The sequence below is a fragment of the Lissotriton helveticus genome, chromosome 2_1, assembly GCF_964261635.1.
Source record: "Lissotriton helveticus chromosome 2_1, aLisHel1.1, whole genome shotgun sequence".
Classification (NCBI taxonomy): Eukaryota; Metazoa; Chordata; class Amphibia; order Caudata; family Salamandridae; genus Lissotriton; species Lissotriton helveticus.
Genome location: NC_136059.1, coordinates 677,241,983 through 677,268,304, shown reverse-complemented (window position 1 = coordinate 677,268,304; position 26,322 = coordinate 677,241,983).

Sequence of the window (26,322 nt, the reverse complement as noted above, 5' to 3'; positions counted from 1 at the left end):
ATTTGATTTTAAAATAAAATGTAAATTTTACACTAATCCAACAGATACTTTTAATAAAATGTAATATATAGTAAATAAAAATAAAAATACTACTTTAAAACAAATATTATTTTGTAAATATTATTTATGAGTTAAATATTTATACTTAAATAAAATAATTACTTAATGCATACTTCGTTTAAAGAGTCAATGTGGTATAACTTTTTATTTTATTCGTTGTATGTTAATAATACAAAAATTGTTTTTTTTTTATATATTAAACTTTAAAAATGTGCCCAATAAGTCCCTACTGGAAGAGCTCTATTATGCTGATGGAGATCTTCACCCACAGGTGAAAAGTTACTGTTAGTAGTCTAAGATATTTCTAACCCCTGATTTGAGCGGATGGTAAGTCTACATTTAGGCTTAAATCTCCACTGGGAAATAGTGAATAGCAAAAAGTGTAGCTTTACACCCAGCTGCGGCATTAGATTTACATTTACTTTGTATATAGGCAGCTGAGTTTTTGTAATTAAATCAGGGAACCGTGTTTTTTCTCTTTTATTCTGGGAAACAATGCTGATTTTCTCAGAAACAGTCCAGAGGAAATGAATCAACCCATCAACTGCAAGCCAACACTTATACACTTGTTAAATGACTTTTTACAGCGTGTTATTTCTAGAAATCGAATTGCTTTTCAACTAATGTGGTCTGCCGGGCAAGAGTGAGTGAAACCGCAAAAGCCTAAAGGAACACTAATTATTACTTTTAATTAGCAACGACTTTCACAGGAGTATAATGTCCCTACAGGCCACTTTTTGGTAGGCGTGGAAGATGTTGAAATAAACTAATAGTCTCTTATTTGCCCCCTCCACGAGGGCAAGCTATGATTCTAGTGCAGACACATCATTTTGTTCATGTCTCTAGACCCTCGGGGAATGGCGACTGAAACACAGGCTGCTCAATTCCAATGCTCTTAGCAATCAGTTACACAAAAGAGCCATTATTTGGTTCTACTACATCACAAAAGAGTTCTTTTTGTTGCGTTTCCATCACCCCCAAAAAAGTCTTAATCTTTTTTCCTTTCAGGCCAATCCGTGGCAAATTCAGCAGGGATATCCCATTCCCTGGAATGGGACCCTCAGACAGCCACATGTGAAGCTTGAGTCTTTCTTTGCTGCCTTTGTTCAGTGGACATTAAATAGCACTTTTCATTGCTTCACCATAGGGGAAAGCTCCTTAATGATGGCAGAAAGAAAGAAAAATCCAATCTCCGTGCCCTATGACACCGTTCTGCTGTCAGGCAGGAATCTCGGTAGCCCAAGAATCAAACGTGGCTTCCAGCAGGTGGATTCTGCCAAAGGTCACAGGCAGGAACATTATAAAGCTATGCATCAGAGGAAAGACGGATTTCCACTGCAAATTAAGCCATCAGTGAAAATAGCGACTATTTTACAATCGTTTTTAAGGATCGCCACGACGTGTGCACTGACGCTACTTTTAGAATTATTTTTTTGTGTGTTAATACAGTTCTCACGATCTTTTAACAATTACATGCAATTCAAATTACAGAATCGATAGAAGTTTGAATTTAGTCACGTGACAAAAAATATATGTATATATATATATATATATATATATATATATATATATATATATATATATATATATATATATATATATATATATATATATATATATATATATATATATATGCACTTTTTCCAGCTGTATCTGCCAAAATAAAGAAAACCTGTAACTGATCCTGTGGTCCGTCTCCTGTGTGAACGCCTCGCTGGTCCGTGCAGATTGGAAGTGGCGTGGAGGAGTTTTCGTACATATATATATATATATATATATATATATAAAGTTTTGTCAGGTATGCGTGTACTATGTTTGAGTGAAGCTGAACATTTAATTAGGCAGTATCTTTTTGTTTGTCTTTTTACACTGTATCTTTGCCTGACGTTCAGTCTTTAGGACATGGTGGTAGTTACCGTACTAAGCACAGTGATATGAGTTAGGTATGTGTTGTTATGGCTTTGTGTTGTGGTGTGTGGCAGATAAGGCAGAGGGCCATGTTGGAGCCATTTTTTTGTGTTTTTTCTATTGTCAGTTTTGGCCTTATTACTTGTGAAATGCATGCGTGCCACTGATTTCTTGTGGTTTTAATAAGAACCCCAACCAAGAAAAATACGATTTTATACAAATAACTTGCGGCCAGAAGTACAAACATCCGTTCACAAACCAGGATTCTCAATTTTCAGAAAGACTTGTTAGCACATGGGTATGCACTTTGGAATGCGATCTATCTATCTTTAGGTTATATCACAAAGTGTACATTGTCGGGTGACCCTGAAACCATCATAGCAATGAATATTAATAGCAAAGGTAGCAAATTGTGAGCGCCAGTGGATGGATGTGAAGGCAGCTATGGTGGTCAGCAAGGGACAACAAATACCTCCCTTGCATTTGCTTTCCCAAAAAGGATCAGATACTGCTTCAAAAACCGTATGCCTCTCATTTGGGAAGATATTGGCAGGAGAGGCAGTGCTCTGAATGACCATTGCTTGCTCCCTCCAAGGCTGCCTTCAAGATTCCCATAAACAGTTTTCCCTTTGTTAATCAGATACCATACCCTTTGAGGCTCTGGTATCCGATAAATGGTTTGCAACCTCACTTGTGATCACAAAGCACTGGCACATTCCATTGAGACTTCTACAGAGGAGGTGGATGACTCTTTCATGTCACACTCCAATTTGCGATTGGTAATGGTTCACAAACCCCCTTTTATGAGTTGGAATCGTTTTTCCAAATAAAAAACAAAGGGTTTGTACATTTCAAAATACCTTTTTTGCAGTTAAAAAACTTCCAGCGTCATGTGCACATAGATAATATACATTCAGGAAGACAGGAGGAACAAATATAGACAGACTTCCACACAGTCGAAATGCAACAAACATATGCAGAGAGCACTACAGGAACTGTTCAAGTGTTGGCTCCCAGAGTGTGTTTCCTGAAAGAACAGTTTATCTCAGCATTTTCCAATCAGTGTAAAACGTTGTGGTGTGCACATGGACCGCATCGCATCTCTACAAATCTGAGAAACCATCCATATCCCCAGTACTGCCCCTACCATCAACAACTTTAGCTTTTTGCAGTGAAAAGATCTGCATACCTATGCTTAGCAACAACAGGATGGCAACAGAAACTCAGATACCCCATGCCAAGTGCAGAACATGCTGTTTTGGAGAGGTCTAATGCTCATTCCAGGACATGACTTACACCATAGGGAGAGAAGCAAGAAGCGTGGCATTTAAGAGAGCATCGAATGAAGTACAGGAAAGCCTGCATAGTGCAGACAAGGAGCCAGGGAGAGAGAGCACATGTATGAGGGGAAACATTATAGTACTACTAGGGGGTGTACATCTGAGCAAAAAAGGGGTGGCCTGCAGGGCAGATATTGGTGGATAGAGAATGGAAGCGGCATAAGAGTAAATATACGGGCTAGGATGTCCCTGCATGCATTGCGAAGTAAGCGGTACAAAAGGGGGTGGTGATGGACGGAGCATCTGAACCAATCAAACACTCACACCCAGTCAACAGATCTGGGTTTAATCCATCACCGTTCTTTAGCCCACTCTGCCACCCCAGTTCAGACATGGCCATATGCAAATCAGTCTGACCCTGTGCCTCATGGGAACAGTCCAGCCCGAATTGCCAAGCCATGCCTTCCCTGGACCGGAAATAAGCTTCCTAGGACCGGTTTCTGGTATTACAGCCGTCTTCAGCCAGGCTTGCTTGAATCCAGTGGCAAAGTGAGCAAGGGACTCACGTCTGAGCATACCATGCCAACTTATGGCGAACAAAGCGGTACAAAAGGGGGTGGTGATGGATGGAGCATCTGAACCAATCAAACACTCACACCCAGTCAACAGATCTGGGTTTAATCCATCACCGTTCTTTAGCCCACTCTGCCACCCCAGTTCAGACATGGCCATATGCAAATCAGTCTGACCCTGTGCCTCATGGGAACAACCCAGCCCGAATTGTCAAGCCATGCCTTCCCTGGACCGGAAACAAGCTTCCTAGGACCGGTTACTGGCACTACAGCCGTCTTCAGCCAGGCTTGCTTGAATCCAGTGGCAAAGTTAGCAAGGGACTCACGTCTGAGCATACCCTGCCAACTTATAGCGAACAAAGCGGAACAAAACGGGGTGGTGATGGACGGAGCATCTGAATCAATCAACCACTCACACCCAGTCAACAGATCTGGGTTTAATCCATCACCGTTCTTTAGCCCACTCTGCCACCCCAGTTCAGACATGGCCATATGCAAATCAGTCTCACCCTGTGCCTCATGGGAACAGTCCAGCCCGAATTGCCAAGCCATGCCTTCCCTGGACTGGAAACAAGCTTCCTAGGACCGGTTTCTGGCATTACAGCCATCTTCAGCCAGGCTTGCTTGAATCCGTGGCAAAGTGAGCAAGGGACTCGCGTCTGAGGATACCCTGCCAACTTATGGCGAACAAAGCGGTACAAAAGGCGGTGGTGATGGAGGGAGCATTTGAACAAATCAACCACTCACACCCAGTCAACAGATCTGGGTTTAATCCATCACTGTTCTTTAGCCTACTCTGCCACCCCAGTTCAGACATGGCCATATGCAAATCAGTCTGACCCTGTGCCTCATGGGAACAGTCCAGCCGAATTGCCAAGCCATGCCTTTCCTGGACCGGAAACAAGCTTCCTAGGACCGGTTACTGGCATTACAGCTGTCTTCAGCCAGGCTTGCTTGAATCCAGTGGCAAAGTGAGCAAGAACTCACGTCGGAGCATACCCTGCCTACTTATGGCGAACAAAGCGGTACAAAAGGGGGTGGTGATGGACAGAGCATCTGAACCAATCAAACACTCACACCCAGTCAACAGTTCTGGGTTTAATCCATCACCGTTCTTTAGCCCACTCTGCCACCCCAGGTCAGACATGGCCATATGCAAATCAGTCTGACCCTGTGCCTCATGGGAACAGTCCAGCCCGAATTGCCAAGCCATGCCTTCCCTGAAACGGAAACAAGCTTCCTAAGACCGGTTACTGGCATTACAGCTGTCTTCAGCCAGGCTTGCTTGAATCCAGTGGCAAAGTGAGCAAGAACTCCCATCGGAGCATACCCTGCCAACTTATGGCGAACAAAGTGGTACAAAAGGGGGTGGTGATGGACGGAGCATCTGAACCAATCAAACACTCACAACCAGTCAACAGATCAGGGTTTAATCCATCACCGTTCTTTAGCCCACTCTGCCACCCCAGGTCAGACATGGCCATATGCAAATCAGTCTGACCCTGTGCCTCATGGGAACAGTCCAGCCCGAATTGCCAAGCCATGCCTTCCCTGAAACGGAAACAAGCTTCCTAAGACCGGTTACTGGCATTACAGCCGTCTTCAGCCAGGCTTGCATGAATCCAGTGGCAAAGTGAGCAAGGGACTCACGAAGTAAAACATACCAATGTTGTATTCTGAAAAGACAGAAAGGCACTAATTCAATGGGTCACAATCTCCAACCCATGGCAGTGAGAGGACTGAGGGGCATATTATCAAGAACGGCGTTAAAAATTATCACTAGTTTAGCGGCAGAAAACTGCTGCTAAAGCGGTGATAATGGGCTTGATAATATGCCCTTGAGAATTCCAATAGAAGTCCATTTTCTGCTGTGAACATGGGCTTCTATTGGAATTCTACAGGGTACATTATCAAGCCCATTATGGACACTTTAGCTGCAGTTTTCTGCCGCTAAACCGGCGATAATTTTAACGCCGTCCGTGATAATATACCCCTGAGAGAGGCCCTAACTTCATTGTGAAGGAGAGGTCCCCATTAAATTGAGAAAGTTCTTATGTGACTGAGAAGACACTTGCACAATACATAGAGCAACATGTGGAACACCATTGCTCTGGAACGCTATACCTTTGGGCCCGCAAAAGGAGGGAGAAAAAGATCTCTGAAACATCTAGCATAGATGATTTTCTTGAACAGAGAGCAAGTGTCATCTTTGAACAGTAACAAAAAGTCCAGTAAAGATATTTTCATTCTGTCTGAGCCCATTAACACAGCATTCCCTCTATATTGTGCACTGCGGCCTAACAGCTATGCCATAGCATGGGAACAGCTATCACCTTCAGGTGAGTCAAGGACATTATAGTATACTTCCTAGTCCCAAGCCATTTCAAAATGGTGACTTTTACCTTTTCAAATCCCTGTGTTTCTCCCAACCATCCTATCCCATAGATAAACTACAAAGGGGTTAGTAGCTATATGCATCTGTCTGCGTCATCCTAGTTAGCTGAAGATTTTTAGATTATTTCGTACATAAAACCAGAATCACCCTCAGCACATGTCGTCTCAATAGGTTGCTTCAGAGATAGCTCAAACTGTGCCATTGTTGTATATGATCCCCTTTGCGACATATCTTTGCACGTGAGCCACCCAGCTTAGCTGCTGAACACATACTGGTGACTATACACCTCTACTCATCTACTACCTCGTCAATACTTCACCAAATGTGGGTAAGGCATTAATCATGCCAGTGACACTGCTTGGCTGCAATTAAACTGTAGGGTGCAATATTGCAGACCTCAGCATTGTACGTACCTACAAAAGACATAACAGACAACTTACATAACTGCATTAGATGTGGTGACAATGCCTAGCAATAGTAAATCATTCGCCATTTGGTGATACCACTAAATTTACATACATGTAAGAAAAGATGAGGGATAACTTACAGTAACGTGATTACCACTCATTAGTTTCCTTGTACCTTGCCATATTTATTATATTATATTATTTGAGTGATTGCCTGTCACCCCTACAGAGAGAAATATAAGATGTACAGCTCCCTTCCCTTTTTTATTCTTTACAGCATACTTCAATTTTGCTGTAGATAATTTTATTTTCTAATGTGTTTTTTTTCTACATGTTTATGACCCTTTCTAATTGCAGTAACCTATGCAAGAAAGGTTATGACAGTGGGCAATCACAAATATTAATTTATCTGTACACCACCATGATGAGAATTTCCTTTGTATATTCCACTGAGAAGCATTACTGTATTCCTGTGTTTATCCACACTGTAAACTCTGCATAGATAGCTTGTAAACCCCTTCATGTTTCTAGGGAGGTTAAACACTCGGATAACTTGATACCTTGCATAATCTCTTATTCTATACTTTACTTTAAGTATCGGACCCACTGTGAAGCAGGCTATAAACTGCTGGAAAATGCTTATGTGCGTAATCATTCTTGCACCGTTTCCTTGAACCAGCTGAAACAAGCACTTTCCAACAGACCCAGGGATAAGGCGCTAGTACATGAACTAAGAGTAGAATATACATCTAATTTAAAACGCAGAAAGAGAGAGCTCCAACAGGAGGCATGGGATAATCTTGCACTAGCGCCAGACACATCTAATAATAAGTTGTTCTGGGACACTGTGAACTCGACATTCCTTGAAAATTATTATTTCCCAGAACTTCTATGTCATGTCAGCTGTGAGGAGTGGGTGGTTCATTTTACTAGCATTTTTAACCCAAGCCACTTAGTTACTAAGGACCCTGTTAACCTGCATACATGGCCCATCATGCCTCTAGACATTACCCTTGACGAGGTGGAGTTAGGCCTTGGAAGCAGCAAAGGGGGAAAAGCACCAGGCCCGGATGGTGTCCCCATCGATGTATACAAAACTGTGCCGGAACTATGGGGCCCGATATTAACAAGAGTTTTTAATGCTGCAGTAACGGATGGTTCCCCATCTACTTGGGGGGAATCTGTTATTATCCCCATCTATAAAAAGGGTAACAAATCTGAGGCCAAAAATTATCGGCCCATTTCCCTACTTGACTCTTCAGTAAAAATCATGAGTAGGGTTTTATTAATAAGACTAGAAGAGTGGGTCGTGGAGCATGGTATTTTAGCCCAGACACAATATGGTTTAAGAAAGGGGCTAGGCACGAAAGAACAGTGTATCAACCTAGAGCTTTTAGTTGGAAAATACACATGTTCTAAACAGGGACGGCGCTTTTTATGTTTTGCTGATCTGAGCAGCGCTTTTGATTTAGTGGATCATGCAATTTTATGGCCAGTTTTACTTAATCTTGGTGCCCCGAAACCCATTATCTACTTTTTAGCCAGGCTGTACGAGAAGCTATCGACCAAAGTACGGTATGGCCAAATGGGCAAATGCACCCCCAATAGTTTTTTTTTTAAATTCTTTTTATTAAACATAAACAACAAAAAACAAACAGAAATGACCATCGTGCCATAGGTATCTGCAATTCATAATCGGAGATGTAGATTCCAACATTACAGAATTATTAAGGAGTGTGAAAAGTGGGCTCATGATTCATCCATGTCCTCCCGAACTGGATCTATTTCTGGTGGCGTACAGATATCCCCACGGTATGCATTCCAAACCTCCCATATCTTCCCTCATTTGCGGGGTCTCCCTCTGGCCACATACACGGACCTCTCCCGAAACATACACCAATCAAGGTCCTCCATCCATTTCCCAAGCTAAGGAGCTCGACCAGCACCCCATAATTGAGCAATGTTTCGCTTGGCAACCATACATGCGAGAGTGACCCAAAGTTTACCATGGCTCGAGAGGTCGGAAGGCTCCCATACGTTAAGTAGGCAACGGCGTGCCTCAAGTGCAATCTGTGCACCCCACACCTCACTCTTTTTCTCATGAATCTTGATCCAATAGTCCTGGATCTCTGGGCACTCCCACAAAATATGCACAAACGTTCCAATCATACCACATCCCCTACGGCAATCTGCATTTGAAGCAAGCCCCATCCAACACAACCCTGGACCCGTGGTGTAGGACCGGTGAAGAATCCTAAGCTGCACCAGATGGAGTCTCATAGAAATCGCCACTTCCCGAGGGGAAGACACGGCCTCCCCCCAGTCTTCGTCGTCCAAGACCAAGCCATCTGCAACCCATTGTTCCCGGACTTTCACCAGGGGGTCCTCAGTATGATTGACCAATTTCTTGTAAACCAGAGAAATCGCCTTGGTAGGAAGGTACCCATCCAAAATTCGATCCTCCAGCGGAGAGGCCACTGGCGGCTTCACATCGCGTGGGATAGCCACCGCCAGTGCATGCTTAATATGTAAATAACGATACCGCTCACTCTCATTCAGTTGGTGTCTGGCTTGCAATTCCTCAAAGGTCAATATCCCCTTCTTACCCCACATGTCTCGGACCTGCGAGATACCAATCAGGTCCCAGCGATCGAAACCCTTCGATTTCCATAGACCACCCAAAGCTTCCGAGTTCCACAATGGCGTAGCCATTGTTATCTTACCCTCCCATTTGAGAGCTCGGTTAGCCTCATGCCACACTCGCGTCGAAACCTACAGAGGAAACCTGCCACGTCTAGCATACAGGACCCTAGTGTACTCACCCCCCTTCCATCTGGCCACGATCCATGGCAAACCCGGGGTCAGCCAGAGAGCCATAGATTGCATGATTGACAGGAGCTAATTGGGAAGCCCAGTAATATTTCCTGATATTGGGAAAACCAATCTCACCATCGTACCAGGGTAACATCAATTTGGATAGTGCAATCCGCGGTTTCCCGCCCCAGAGAAGTTGACGCTGCAATGATTCTATCTCATTGAAATATGAAGAGGGTACGGGATCGAAGGAGTTCTGCAAGGCATATAAAAACCGGGGTAGCGCCATCACTTTAAACAAAACCGCCCGACCCAACAGGGAAAGTGGCAACTCCCTCCATTTTGCAATATCACAACGGAGTCTGGCCAAGGGGGGACCCAAATTAGCATGGAAGCGCACCTTAGGATCTCTTGAGACGTGGATTCCAAGGTAGCGAAAACTTACCAATTCGACTTTTACCGGACAATTCGCAGGCACTCTAGGGGGGTCACCGCTCAACGCGAAAAGGACCGACTTCGCCCAATTGATGGCGAAGCCCGAGTATCTCCCATAAATTGCTAAGATGTCCAGAAAAACAATCAGGGACTGCCTAGGGGAGGTCAGATACATGAGAATATCATCAGCGTAAAGCAAAATGTTATCCTCCCACTCCGGGGTCCATCGCAGCCCTTTGATCGATCTGTCCCATCGTACCCAAGCCGCAAGCGGCTCCAGGGCCAGGGCAAACAAGAGTGGTGCAAGGGGACATCCCTGACGGGTGCCCCGCCCCAGCTGGAAATCACAGGACTTATGGTTATTCACCACCACTCGGGCCAACGGGGCTGAGTACAGAAGACGGATCCAACGTATAAATTCTGGTCCGAACCCTAGCTTCTCCAACACCGCAAACAGGTAAAACCATTCCACCCTGTCGAACGCCATAGTAGCGTCTAGCGACAGAAGCACCACCGGCTCGTGAATGCGGGAAGCACCCGCCACCACTCCATGGAGTCTACGGAGATTAAAAGCAGTATTATGGCGCGGCATGAAGCCGGACTGGTCCAGATGCACCAGTGCTGCGACAACCTTCACCAACCGGTTGGCAAGTAACTTGGCCAGGACCTTAGGCTCCGCATTCAGGAGGGAAATCGGTCGATAGGAGGAGCACTCCAACCGAGGCATGCCCTCCTTATAAATTACAATGATATTGGCGATGCGTTGGTCATAAGGTAGTACACCACTTTCCCTACACTCAAGATACATTTCTTTTAGAAATGGAGCCAGACGGTCTGCATGCAGTTTGTACAGTTCTATAGGGATACCGTTCGGGCCCGAGGCTTTTCCGGAGTGAACCCCCCGGATAGCCATCGCGACCTCGTCATTCGTGATGGCGGAATCCAGAAACTCCCTTTGCTCAACTGACAGGACCGGCATTGGAATATCACGAATGACCTCCGCATTCTCTTCCACTGTGTACTGTCCCCTCGAAGTATAGACCTCCTCGTAGTATCGGGCAAACTCATCCACTATAATCTGTGGCTCCATCGTGACATCCGAGCCCGCAAGGTGCAGCTCAGGCACCAGACGCGACCCCCAGTCACCCTTCTCCAACCACGCAATCAATTTCCCAGCCTTATCACCATGTTCATAAATTCTACTTTGTGTGTTGGCATGTTGCTCCCTCGCCCTATCACGCTCCAGGTGTTTGTATTCATCTCCGAGGAGACCGAGGCGGTGTACCGCCCCCGGGTCCCCATCAGTGGAGACCTCCCTTTCCAAGGCCGATAGCTCCGCCTCAATCCTGTCGATTTCCGCCCTACTCCTCTTTTTCTGCCCAGAGATTAGGGAGAGTGCCTCCCCCCTGACTACAGTTTTGTAGGCCTCCCAAAGGGAGCAGCCAGAGTCGACTGTCCCCGCGTTCTCTCGGAAGTAGCTATCTGTAACACGTACTATCTCATTTTTGGTAGTAGGGTCTCACAACCGCCAAGCGCTAATTGGGGCTATCCTAGCCACATTACTTTGTCCAATTTTCAGTTGAAGACAAATCGGCGAATGATCGGACACTCCTCTAGTCAGATGACTCACTTCCTGAACAAACATCGCCTGCGACGCAGGCATCAACACATAATCAATCCTGGAAAAAGAGTGATGTGCCGCAGACACATGTGTATACTTCGAGTCACCGGGGTGCTGGATTCTCCACCCATCAACCATGCCAGTTGCGGAGACAAAATCTGACAACCATCTACGAGAGGGCAACAACACACGGGAGGGGTACCTGTCCAGCTCACCATCCATCACAGCATTGAAGTCTCCTCCTAACACCATGATACCTATGGGCAATGACAAAAACACCCTGGTCAGGTCGCGAAACGTGTCTGTCTGCAGCGTGGGGGGAACGTATATTGAAAGGAACGTGACAGTCCTACCCTCCCAGAGCCCCGAGATGCCGACATATCGGCCACGGTTATCAGACCAAGTCGCCTGTATAGTGAACGGAAAGGAGTTCTTCACTAAAATCCCTACCCCTCTAGAACCTGAGCTAAAACCCGCATGGGACACCAATTTATACCCTCCCCGGTGCAGCGGCATACATCGATTACCCATAAGATGGGTCTCCTGTAACAAAACCACATCTGGCGATCGTCGTCTGATTAGCTGTCCCACCATGGCACGCTTGATCTTATCTCCCAAGCCATTCACATTCCAACTGAGGACGTATATACCAAAGCCCAACCTAACGGAAGCCATATTCATCCCCCGAGAATTCTGATGCATTCCGTGACACCCATAGCAGACACAGGTCAAAAACAAAACACAAACCAGCAATCAAAAAAACCCTAAACCCAACTCCCCAACCCCGCTTCCTGCACCCCTGCATGCAATGTATGCACATCCCCAACTAGCAGTGTGCCTGTCTCCCCAAGACTAACTACAGAATCTAAACATAGAAAATGGAGGAGGACCTTACAACAGGCCACCAACCTCCACAATACCAACTTGCGATCAAACCTCATCAAGAATGTTCAATAAAAATTCAAAAATGTTAAATATATCAACGGGGGAAAGAAATCGCCCCAGTCAAACCAACACCCCCACCACCATAGTCAAATCGACACGAACAGAAGGAAAGTCACTGTTCCTCGTTCTCCGCCCGGGTGTCTCCCTCCGTATCTAGCACCTGAACACGGTCCAGCCAGCCCACTGCAGCCTCAGGATTGTCAAAAAACCAAGTTTTTCCATTGTGCTCGATCCGAAGGCGGGCCGGGAACAGCATGGAGTACTTGATTTCCGAGGCCTGCAGCCGCCTTTTAATTGCCATAAAACTCTGCCGTTGTTTCTTGACTGTCTGGGTGAAGTCAGGGAAAAAGAGCAAGGAAGCGTTCTCAAATGCCAGAGGTCCGGAGGATCATGCCGTCTGTAGGATGGCATCCCGATCCCGAAAATTCAGGTTTCGTGCGATCATGCGATCATGGGACGAGGGAGCGCCCCTGTCTTCAGGCGTCCACCGGGAACTCTGTGGGCTCTTTCCACCGTGAAAAAGTTACTAAGGCCCTTGGGTTTCAGGTGGTTCAGGATAAGATCCTCCACAAAGAGAACCGGGGCCTGTCCCTCCGACCTCTCCGGTACGCCTAAGATGCGGACGTTATTACGCCTCGCTCGTCCCTCATATTCATCCAGCTTTCGGTCACATTGAGTCCAAGACGCCTTCGGGACTCTCACCTCCCGCTGATGTTCCGACATATCATCTAAAAGGCTCAATGTTTTAATCTCAAGTGTCTTGACCTTCTCCGTGGTTTTGGTTAGGACCGCACGGATGAGGACCACCTCGATAGTCACCGTGTCCAATTTGGAGTCCATCCTACCGAGGGAAGACTGGACACCGGTGATCGCTGCCATCAGATCCTTCATCGTCAGGTCCTCTCCGGCGGGGTCACCCTCCTGGCCACCCGCATGAGCGCGCTTCTCGTCCACCGGGGAACCCTTGGAAAAATTGTACTTTTCCAGTCTATTGGACTGAACCAGTCTGGTAGTCCTCGATGTTTTCGGCGGTGGCATTTCGGGGTCCCCCTCTCGCAGCCATTCTCAACCCCTATCCGGACACCACCTCCGCCGATCGAACAAGGCCCAGCCAATGTGTCGCCAAGTCAATCAAAGCCTGTCGATCGTGGGTTGCTCCGTCCCGGCAGGGGAGCACAGTGCAAACAAGTCTGGGAGGGGGACCCGGAGGCACTGCAGATGCGACACGACTTCCGTGGATCGGGTGCCATCGAGTACTTCCGGTCCCACTCGCCGTTGTTGTTGAACTCCAGAGCGGGCAGTGCCACACGCGGGGTCCCGGTGTCATTTCCAGAAGGCCCCAAAATTCCAGACGATGGTATTAGGTCATCAGAGCACCCAAATCATTCAAAATCTCACCTGGTGGCTCAGGTGCTGGTCCCCCACCCAATGGTAGGGATGGGGCTCAGGATAATGTGCCGGATGGCAGGATGTAGCGGCCGGCGGAGCCGATGCTCAAGCGGCCATCTTGGTCTCTTCCCCTGCACCCCCAATTTTAATGTAAAATGTGGAACCCGCCTAGGCTAGGTCCTAGCATCATTGCTTTTACTCTATTTATTAACGAAGTGGACGCAGCACTTAAAATGACACTGGCGGATTCCCCACAAGTGGAGGGCAAGGAAGTCCCAGTCCTGCTATACGCGGACAACACTGTGCTCCTATCTAGAATGCCGGTAGGCCTCCAGAGGTTAATCGATGGGTTCTCTCATTTTATTAGTAAGGAAGCTGATGATCAATAAGGCCAAAACCTTCACAATGGTATGCAGTCCGAATCTCAAGAGTATGAAACCCTTTTTTATTGATGGAAATAAAGTACAAAATGTAGATAATTTTTGCTATCTAGGGTTATCTTTCTCCTGTGATGGGAAATGGAACGGTGAATTGTCTAATGTTCGGGCTAAAATGACCAAAAGTGCGTATGGTGTTTTTAAATTATCTGACAGCTTTAACTGCATTGAGACCCCTTCGGTTATGGAGATCCATATGGTCAAAGGAGGAGACTATTTTTACTACATCTATTATTAACCACTGCATGCGATTGGATAACTGTCTTTCGATCCCCTGGCTCAAATATTTAGCCAATACCTATAGAGACTTATTCAATCAAACAATCCTGGAAAACCCAAATGAAATATCATGATTGTCCAAACAGGAGATAAAGAGCACCTTCTTGTTTCATAAGAAGGAATGCAGGCTGAAAACAGTAGGGAAGCAAGCCCCGTACCAGCTTTACCATTTGCATATAGATTCTGATGGCTTTCAAACGTATCTATCACTTGTAATGAGACCCTCCCACCGCTATGTTTTAACAAGAATGAGGTTAAGCCTTGCCCACCATTTAGTAGCGTTCCCTACAATGAGACAGCGCCCTATCTTCCCATGCCCTTGTGATGGGCAAACTAAGCAGAGCACCTTGCACTTTTTATTTTTATGTGATTTGTATTTGACTTTTAGAATTGCTTATCTTAAACCACTGTTTAAAAAAATAAATATGGTGCTAAAATCAATAATGCTGCTATGAGCCTACTTTTTATGCTAAGAGAACTTGAGATTTGTTTTTATGCCGCAACATTTATTTTAAGTTCAATCAATGCTAGGAAAAGTATGATGTTCAAATAAAATCAACCAGTCCACCAAGATTGGGGATGGTTACATTAACTGAGCATTTTGCACTTTCTAAGCCCTTTCTAAGCCCTTTTGTTTATGCCAAACAACTGTTTATGAAATGCTGCTATGAGTTTATTGTTTACACTAAGAGAACTGATGTGGTGCCATCTATTTTAAGTTTACTTCGCTGGGAATTGTATGATGTTTTAATGAAATTAGGTCATTTTAACTGATTTCTGACTCTTTTTCTATCGATTTTGGCTGATGTATTTTGATCATGTATTGTGCCTTTATGGTTGCTTTGTTTTAACCGAATAAAGCTTATTGAATTGAATCGAATTGCTTATGTGTGTTGTGAATAGGAGGGCGTGGCTTTGTACCCGGGGAGTATGGCGGCACTGGGGTGATGCGCTCCGCTGCGGTCGGCAAGCTCCGCGAGTTCAATCTACCTCTTGTTGCGTGTGAGACAAATTCTGCTGACTGAAGACCATGGGCACATCTTGAGGTCTTCACAGACTCTAGGGCCGCTGTTGCAGGAGATTTATTCATGACTGTAAGTCCGGTCGCAGCTCCGATTCTGCCGCGACCGCCATTTTGTTTTATTGCGCGACACGCATTTCTTCAGGCAATTACTGCCTCTGTCCTCCTTTTATACATCTCTATATGCTTGTTCCCTGCAAAATGCCCAATACTGTGTTTCTACTGTTTTCAAGCTGGAGTTGGCCCTTTTGAAATAATTCTGATCTTTTCATCATTTACTGAGGCATATAATACCTTCATGTGAGGCAGCCATTTTGAGTCTCATCAAAAGCCATTACGATGTTCCCTTATACTGCTGCTTCCTCAGTTTTGCATACTATACTCCCTGTTTATTAATGCCTCAATTTTACCAGGATTAGGAAATCCATCTTTTTTGCGCTGGAGCTACCTTATCAAATGCTGCACATTAACTGTTGTCTCTTACTTTCACCTATTTCATCTTCATATGCAGCATTAACATTTTGCTTTTGTTGCTCAAATCCTCTCACTGCGCAGTTTCAATTTTTTCCGCATTCTCCCTTCGTCAGTAACTTCAACATATTTCAATATTTGCAATACCTGATTTATACACCCGTGTCTGCACGAAGAGACTCCTTTCATTTGAAGCTGGTTTGTCTTTCTCTTTCACGGGCACTCAATCTCTTCAACTGTTTCTACCTCACTGTGCTTTGTCAGAGGGAAATGCTGTGAGTGTGCCTTATGGGCAGAATAAAAACAACATATTCTTCTAATACTAAACCAAAGCATATCTTTGTTAAAAACTCAAGGATCTTCTCTGACTTCTCTCGGTTTGAGGATTCTCAGGCATCCTCCCCTCAGAATCTGCAGACAATGGATTCCTCTTCCACAGCCCCAGGGAAAACGAACACCAAAAGGCTAAACAATAACTCACCTTCTCCACCCAAGTCAATGTCGCCAGTTTCTATGGAGCTTCTGTTGGAGGAAATTAGGGCCCTGCATCCCTTTATGGAAGAAACCAACGCCAAATTGCAAAAATAACTGATCTCAACTGGAGACGAGGGTATCATCAGTGGAACAAAGCATTTCATCCTTCAAAGAAACATGTGCCACAGTTTCTCATTTGCATTCACAAGTCTATTCTCTCCAAAGACAAGAGGAGGATCTTGAGAATCGTAACAGACGCAGTAATCTTCGCATCTACGGCCTGGGGGAGGGTGTTGAGGGGAATGACCCTCTCACTTTTATCATATCTTTTCTCCCCAAATTACTATATCTGCCGGATTACACGATGCTCAATAATCAAAGTGCACACCGATTGGGCCGGGTTCCTTCTCCATCTTCAACTTCGCAGAGACCAAGAGGAGTCATTTTGTACTTTCTAGAATACACGGACCTCCTGAAGGTGTTATCGGCTGTTAAAGCTTCTCCATGAATCACCTGGTCAGGCTCGTCTCTGTTCTTTGCACAGGACTATGCCAAGGCCACTGCAAACCGATGCAAGGCCTTTCTGGATATGAGAGCTGATCTACGGTTAATAGGGGCCCGGTATGGCCTCTTCCTCCCATGCCTCTTCAAAGTCACGTACAACAATAGAACAACGACATATGAAGATCCTGTGCGTCTCCAAAGCTTCATAAACTCTTGTAAAACAACCAATATGACCTCTTCGGGTCCTTCTTCTTCATTCCATACTTGAAATCGTATTACTTTCCTTGAATGGATCTTTCTAGCCTTTGTTCTTCTTCATGTGGTTATTACTTCATGTTCTGAAGTTCCTGGTTTTTCAAATAGTTGTTGTATTTATTAGAATTACTAAATTATAGATTTTTATTGTGAATACATTTACTGTCATTGGTCGTCAATAGTGTCAATGTCTCCTCCAGCAATCTCTTTTGACCTTATTACTTTTTGTCTCCTTAGATTATGTACCCTTGTTTCATGGTGTCTTCCAGATCGCACGTCTGGCTGACCCTGGATGTACTGCCTACTCCAAGTGGTTCCTGCCCCTCCTCCTGTTCTCCTGGTTGTGCTTCCTTGACTTCCCCTTTTTGTAGGTATGTTTTCCCTCTATTCGCTTCTCATATTTTTGCTCCCAAATGTTCTCCTACCTTCCTCCTTGTCTTCTCTGCCTATTACATTTTTGGGTGTCGCTTTCTTTTTGCTTCCTTATAGTCTTTGTCACTTTCCTATCTTCTCTGGTTTTTATACTCATCTATATTGTGCTATTCGCTTTCCTATTACTCCTATTCCTTCCTCATTTTTTATCTATCACTGTCGTCTACATGATCTGGGCTTTCTTCTTGCTTTTTCTTTCATTTCTCTGGATCAATGTGTGTCTAATGTTCCATGTCATTAAAAATGATTACTTGGAACGTTTTGGGTTTGAATTCCCCCATTAAGAGACAAAGAATCCTGTCTCATTTAGCCAAACTAAATGTCGACTTTGCATTCCTACAAGAAACGCATCTCTCAGATGCTGAATCATTAAAATAGAAGAGAGGTTGGGTAGGTGATGTTTTCTATTCTCGAGGTGATATCAAACGTAATGGAGTGATGGTATTATGTCGTAAGTCCCTAATATACTCTCTGTTATCTCAGGAGTCTGATACGACTGGTTGATGGTTTAATGTTAAATTATCTCTCAAGGGTGTTCCAATCTCTCTTCTGAATGTATACGTCCCTACATGTGGTGAACCCTCTTTTTGGTCCACGTTAGCCAAACATATAACTTAATCTATGGATGTTAATTTTATCCTAACAGGTGACTGCAATCAACTTTTGGATCCTTTCATTGACATTCTATCTAAAGTCACATTTGTTCCTAATAAATCCCATAAGTCCTTTGTTCAGGCTGAGGAAATGTATTTTTTGAACGACAATCATTTTTACAGGACTCCATTGATTTTTACATTGCCATCTCGTGGCAAACACTTTCCACACGACCCACCTGGTAATTTTTCATGATGTACGGAGAAAATCTATCAAAACGTCCCAAAAAACATTTTTGCAGGCCTGCATTTCTGATCAGGAACCGTCACCCGCCCAACCCCCTGTTCTCTGCAGAGTCGTCAGAAAGCCACAAGACCCTCACCCCGAGTAAATGAATCATTCGTCCTCTCCTGCTCCCAGCCTGATAACACATCCTCGACATCTTGATCAGGTTATCTGGACAATGGTCTGACTGCTGAACTTTCATCCAGACAATCGGAGAATGGCTCGTAAAGCCAGGGCTTTTTGATCAAGGCAGCTGGGCAAAGAAACCTGAGGAAACCAAGCCCCGATCAAAGCAAAACTAACATTTGGCTGTGTACCTTCCCTTGACCAGGTCACCAACTGCAAACACCACCTGGATCCGGCTAATCAACAACAAACACTGCTCTGATTGGACAATGGTCTTGCAGCCAAAAGACTGGAATTTGAAACATATAAGAAGGCTTGTTAGCTACGGATTTAAGTAGCAGCCTCCTCTATCTTGTCTTTGACTGGCTTTGGACTCTGTTCCATAGCCCGGGCTATTGAAATAAATCTGGGTTCCTCCTGCAGACGAAGGCTCCTGTGTCTCCTTTTACTACATATGTGGGTTAATCCGGTTCTTCAAGGCGATCTCGGAACATAAACTTATTGATGCATGGCATCTATGCAATCCGACCACCAAAGAATTTACCTTTTACTCCCCATCCCATCACTCTCAATCGAGAATTGATTATATTTTTGTTTCTCACAACATTGCACAAACTCTCACTAATGCAGAGATTGGTCCCATTTTATTATCAGATCATGCCCCTGTCTCAATAAACATTGATATTTTACCTAAAGTTACTGGTCCTAAAAGATGGCATTTTAATAATACTCTTCTTCTGGATTCGAAGTTTACAGATTCTTTTACTAGTTTCTTTGATGAGTTCTTTGAGATAAATCAAACCCACTCCATGCCCTCTTCCACTCTGTGGGATGCCTTTAAGGCCGCAGCAAGAGATTTTGTAATTGACTTTGTTGCAAGAAAACAAAAATTTGCCCGCAAATTCACTGGGGACCTTCTTCAGAAAATGAAGAGATTGGATCACTCTTATTATACCTCACATTCTAAAGATTGCCTAACAGCCCTCATTAATGCCAAAATGCAATGCAATAAAAAATCTACAGAAGACGCTTCTTTATTTTTGTTAAAATCTAGTGCGAAATTCTATGAGGGTAAAAATAAAGCAGGAAACATTTTGGCTAATTATTTAAAAGTTAAACCAAATAAGTTGAATATTGAGTCTGTTTACGATGCAAATTCTGACTTGAAATATAAAGATGCTGATATTTTAAATGAATTTTCTCTCTTTTATAAAATGCTATATACCTCTGAAACTCAACCCACTACCCAATCCTTATCACATTTTTTCTCTAGTATTCATAACCCCCAACATTTTCCTCTCGATCTCTCTCCCCTGGAATTAGACTTAACACAGCTGGAACGACTTAAAGTCCTCCAACACCTTAAAAAGGACAAGGCACCTGGACCAGACGGTTTCACGGTCGAATTTTACCTCCATTTTTCTAAACTTATCTTGCCTAAGTTATATTCCCTTCTAGACTCTTTCACCACATTAGGCAGTTTCTCGGGCTCCTTCTCTGAAGCACACAGATGCCTTATACCCAAAGTAGGAAAGGACCCTAAGCACTGCAAAAATTACAGGCCCATCTCCTTGGTTAATATTGATTACAACATTTTTGCCAAAGCATTAGCGGTACGATTGGAGTCCTATTTACCAGACTTGATGGGCAATGAACAATCTGGGTTTGTTAAAGAGCGATATATAACTGATAATACAAGACTCCTTTTTAACATTCTATCTAAAACCGCACATTTAAACCAATCTCTTGCAGCGATTGCTTCAGACACTGAAAAGGCGTTTGATAGAGTTGAATGGCTTTATTTGTTTTACGCCCTCAAATGGTTTGGTTTCAGCCCTAAATGTATCTCCTTAATTTCCCTTCTTTACTCTAACCCTCGTGCCGCGGTTTGTGCCAATGGCTTAGTGTCTCCATTTTTGATTTGGGAAGAGGTGTACGCCAAGGATGCCCTCTATCCCCTTCCTCTTTAACCTGGCTTTGGAACCTTTTCTTTCTAAATTGCGTCAGAATCTTAACATACAAGGTTTTCAATCACTACATTCTCACGGCAAACTTGCAGCATACGCGGATGATATCTTACTCTTCCTATCCAAGCCAAATGACTCAATCCCTGCCTTTCTAGCTGAGGTACGTGATTACTCCATAAATTCAGGATACAAATTAAATAATGACAAATGTGAGATCGTACCTTTAAGTAAATACACTTTTAAATCAGATTTCAGTGCCTCCAATTTTACTTGGAGTTCTGCTCACATTAAATATCAGGGTTTGCATGTTACCTCTTCCATTTCAGACACAGTATCACTTTGTATGAATAAGTGCATTCAAAAGATTTTGGATTTGACCGCCAGATGGCATCCTCTTTATTTATCTTAGTGGGGTCGCCTTGACACCATAAAGATGATGCTATCTCCTATAATTATATATACTATCTCTAATATCCCGGTTCCCATTCCCACTAAATTTTTTAAGAGGATTAACTCCACTCCTTCTTCCTTTTTGTGGAATAATAAGAAGTCCCAAATGTCTCTTCTTAGGTTAATGCATCCCAAATCGGATGGCGGAGTTAATTTTCCGGATTTTCCGGCTTATCAGAAGGCATTCCTTTTACGTCAGGCCTCTCTTTGGTTACGAGATCCCACAGACGACTGTCCTTTATGGACTACAATTGAACGTCTCTTTCTGTCCCCTTTTACCTTTGCTGAATACCTCTCCTTTTCACGTAAACCACAAGCATTATCCACACCCATAATTAAATTAACATCTAAACTACTTTTATCTTCCTCCTCCCCTACTTACAATACTGTAGTTGACTCTCTTAATTCCACCATATGGCACAACAAAAGTTTACTCATCAAAAATAAACCATTCTATTGGAGGACTTGGCGTCAGAAGGGGTTCATTTGGATACATCAATTATTTTCACAGTGGTATTTCATACCTTTCTCATCACTCAGTCAAGTATTTATTCATTCACAAATCCCTTTTACTTAAAGAAGCGGTGATGACTACCTATACCCAGTTGTCTATTACACATACCTTTCTTAATACGCACAACTCTGCTACACAACTACATAACTTCTTGAAAACCACATACAAGGCCTCCATCATATACAGGTATCTTCACAATACTGACACTGCTCCACCAAAATCCAAGATAGAAGAGTTGTGGGAACGTGACTTTGCTACTTCTTGGCCAATGTCCCTATGGAATAACATATGGGTCAAAATTCGTAAATCGTCTAGAGTAGCTAATATAACACAGACATTGTTTTTTCATAAAACAGACTCGTTTTCACACCACATGATTTAAGCAAAAAATGTACTACAGTACCAGGTGTCTGTTGGACATGCTCCTCTCCGATTGCAGATTTGTTTCACATGTTATATGCTTGTCCTATTGTACATAATTTCTGGAAACAAGTATGGTCCCAAATTAACTTGATTTTCCAAACTAAACTTTCCTTTTCTTTCATGTTTTTTTGGGAAGCCTTTCTTCTTGTTGGGAAAATGTTACGCTTAATGTTAAAATGATTGATTTGTGAATAGCAGTGGCATTTCAGCAAATTACAGCTAATTGGAAAGACTTTTCTAAAATCTCTTTTAGAGCTTGGTGGTACAATCTTTGCCATAATCATAGATTGGATACTTTCTTTGTATATCCTATACACATGGCAGCAAAACGCCTAGATTTGTGGTTACCTGTTACGATGTATCTTGATGTCTGTGCTAATCGTTCTTTCCAACTGCAGCCCAGTCAGCAAAAAGTTTCAAAACCTCCTTGAACCCCCTAAACGTTATTCAATTCTTCAGTATTCTACTGTTTTTTCTCACGATTGAGATATGTCGCTTTTCTTGTTGTACTTTATGCCCATTTCATACAATGTTATTGTAGTAATTTCTTGACTGATCTTTATGTATGATTTGTATTTATGTTTTGTACTTTGTATTGACACCCTTATTTCTCTTAATAAAACTTTCTTTGGAACTGAAAAGAAATGAAGAGACTCCACGAAAATTATTAGACACCTATCAATCCCTTCCGTGCTCATGACGAGCTCAGCTCGTCATGAGGCACGGTGCTCGTGTGCTCATGACTAACCCTGGGCGAAGTACTTCGCTACGCCCACGGAGTGGGCGTAGTGTTGCCTACTTCGCCCTTTGCGAAGTAGGCGTAGCAGGCAACACTACGCCCACTCCGTGGTCGTAGCGAAGTTTCCCGCCACCCGCCTCCCTCCCGCCCTCCCTAAATGCTTAAATTAGCTTAAAAATGAATTATAAAACCACTTAGCTTGTCCGCTGCGTCCCCGGGGCTCCCTCTCGTCATCGCGCCGCCGGCGTCGCCGTCTCAGATACTAATGCGCATGCGCGGCCACCCGCGCATGCGCATTTCTCGCGAGAAATGCACATGCGCATTAGTATCCAAGACTTTGAGGAACTTTGAAGAACATTTTTGTTTATAATGTTTCAAGACAGTGGCTTTCCTTTTAAAGTCGTTGAAGATGTTTGCAAGAGAGCAAGGGGAAAGAAGAGAAACACAATTTTGAATTAGAATAGAAAAAATAGTACCTTGGCTGTTTTGTAACGCAAGTAAACTAAAGAACCTATAAGAATAATATTATCAAACAATAATCAGTTTGGAGTGATAATGAAAATCTGTGAAAAAGAACTGGAAAGTGATAACATTGGATGCTAACGTACTGGGCAAGTTATATGACCAATCCTTTGTGATGTACGAGAAATAGAAATCATTCTGAAACAGAACTGTCTCCTCATTGTATAGTAACACCAAATGTAAGTCAGAAGATAGTAAACAATTGTCTAAGATAAAAGTCAACAAAAATATTATAAACGTAGCACATGTGAAGCTTGAAGACATGTGATTGATAAACGGGAATGTATTGAAACAGATATTGCACATATGAGATAAGGCACAACATCCCACCTGAAACTGTCCATGTTGTCTATACACTGGATTGCATGTGTGGTATGAAACATGTAGCGTTATAAAACTCAGATTACATGTAAAGTCAATAAACAAAGTCTTAACCTATTGTTTGCAAAACATTCTGGGCCTCATTTAAAATTTGGAGGAAAATGAAAATCCTCCAATTTCTGGAAGAAACTCTGGAAGAAACTCTTAATAGGGAGTGCGGTCTTGTAGCTGAGTGTCTTCCACCAGAGGGATATCAATGTGAAGGAAATTGAGTCAGTGGATTCTACTCCATATAGAGAGTTTCCTCAACTTGGGCGTGGCTAAGCCAAGCAGCAAGATGGCTGATCACCAAGAGGGCACTACGGGCCGAGCCCATACATCCTTCAAAAATCCTGCCTTAATCCCACAGCTGACACAGCAGCACGCACGGAAAACTTGCCTGAAAGTGGCACAAGTGGAATCCTGAGTCTCAGGTGGCCGAAGGCAAGGCCGCCCACTCTGCCGGCGAGACTAGATCTTTCGGTCCTGCTGCAGCCTAGTGGACGCGATCCTGCAGTGCGCAAGGGCCTTGTGTAGCGAGAGCTGCTGCCAACTCGGTGTCCCGACAGCTCGCTGGTACTGTAGACTAATGGCCGTGGCCCCGTCGTTGAGCTCTCTGGGGTCGCAGATGCCTTGCTGGGGCGGATATGGCTGCCGGCTGGGACAGAGGCGAAGCAGCCCGGCTGGACCAACTGCACTGGTGAGTCCTGCGGTGTTGCCTGCACCAGCGCTGCATGGTAAGGGACCCCCAGCGGGAGGCAGCGGCATCGGGGGCCCAGGGGGCTGAGGACACTGCATCCTCTCTGCAATCAGTGCAATCAACAACAGCCGGTCAGGCAGCAGACCTTGGACTGTGAGAGCCCAGGCACAGGGAACCAAACCGAGATACCCACAGAGACTATTGCAGACCCCCATGAGGACACCATTTCACTCAGAGGGTAGACCGCAAAGTCTATAGACCACCCATACTGCATAAAAGTATCATAGTGGTGCCCGGGGACCATCGGTGGGAACTGCGGTGCGGCCCCGGCTGCAGTAGAATGGAGACCTGAATCAAGGCAAGCCAAACCCACTAGCGAACTGCAGACTGCATCACTTATAAAACGCCTCTACTTACCAGAGGGACACCGAGCCATAGAACATACAGGGAACCAAACCGAGATCCTCTCAGAGACTATTGCAGAAACTTATGTAGAAGGCATTTAGCGTGGAGTGGACACCGCAAAGGTTACAAACCACCTATACTGCAAAAAACACTCACAGCAACGCCCAGGGACCATAGATGGGCACTACGGTGCAGCCCGGCTTGCACTAAAATAAAGACCTGAATCACGGCAAGCCACAGCGCGCTAGCAAACTGCAGACTGCGTCGCTTATAGAGCGCCTCTCCTAATCAAGGGGAAACCGAGCAGGAGGACATTCAGTGAACACATGAACTGGCCTGAGTTTGGGACTTCACCCTGCCACACTGGGGGAAATACAATAAATCAAATCTAGCATGAATTGGAGCCCCGGCGCACCCACCTACCCGGCACCCTCTTTGTAAGCAAATTCGAACATGGGTAAAGCAGACCATAAACAGCTGAAGTTGGGTTGCGACAAGAGATACACACGCCAGCCGGATACCAGGCCCATAGCCGACGACGAGACAGGAGATGCTGAGATGGACACCACACAAGAAGATGACCTGAGATCCATGTTAAAAGATGTAAAAGAAAGCTTGCAGACAATTGACTCAAAGCAAGATACACTGGAGATCTACATGGACCAAGTAACCCAGCAGGTGGAGAAGCATGAAACCCGCTTTGTGGCCCTTGGAACCAGGGTGTCTGACTCAGATGACGGTCAAACCGAAACACACGAACAGATGTTACAGATGGACAAAGTACTTCACCTTATAAAGGCCAAAAATGAGGATTTGGAAGCCAGACATCGATGCAATAATGTACCGGAATCCTGGAGACGACAAACATACCAAACATGGAGAAGTACATGGAGACCATGTTGAAGGACCTCTTTGGCAATGAACTCTCTAACATGTTCCTTGATGAAAGGATGCATTGCTCTATTGGCCCAAAGCCGGGGTGCAGCCGTGCCCGATCCTGGCTCATCTTCTCAACTACCGTGATCGGGACACAGTTCTGAGGATGGCATGTGAACACAGACTGGTGCATTATCAAGGCAACCCAATATCTCAGCACCCGGATTTCACTCAACTGGTTTAGACAGCGAGACGAGAGTTCATTCCAGCCAAGAAAATGCTCCAGTAATCTGGAACTAAATACGCTTTATTGCACCCTGCAAAACACAAAGTGCAAGCTGGTAGCAAATCTCTCATCTTCACAGATGCGAAAGCTGCGCTGAAATTCACCAAGCAGCACGGATTGGCTTTCAACATAATATGAAACACTATTATTAAGGGTTCTCCCCATCCATGGTATTGAGACTGGTCTAAATTACACTCATGTCAGGCCTGTCTGTATTCCTGCCAAAATGATGTTACATTATCGCCTACTCAAATAGCAAATGTAGAATCATAATTCAAGATTTTCCTAGGCTCAGCCACCCAGCCTTAACTGGCAGGGGTGTATTTCGGCGACTCCTCGCTCCCCATGGGATAATTCCCTTGTAGCCTCTTTGGCT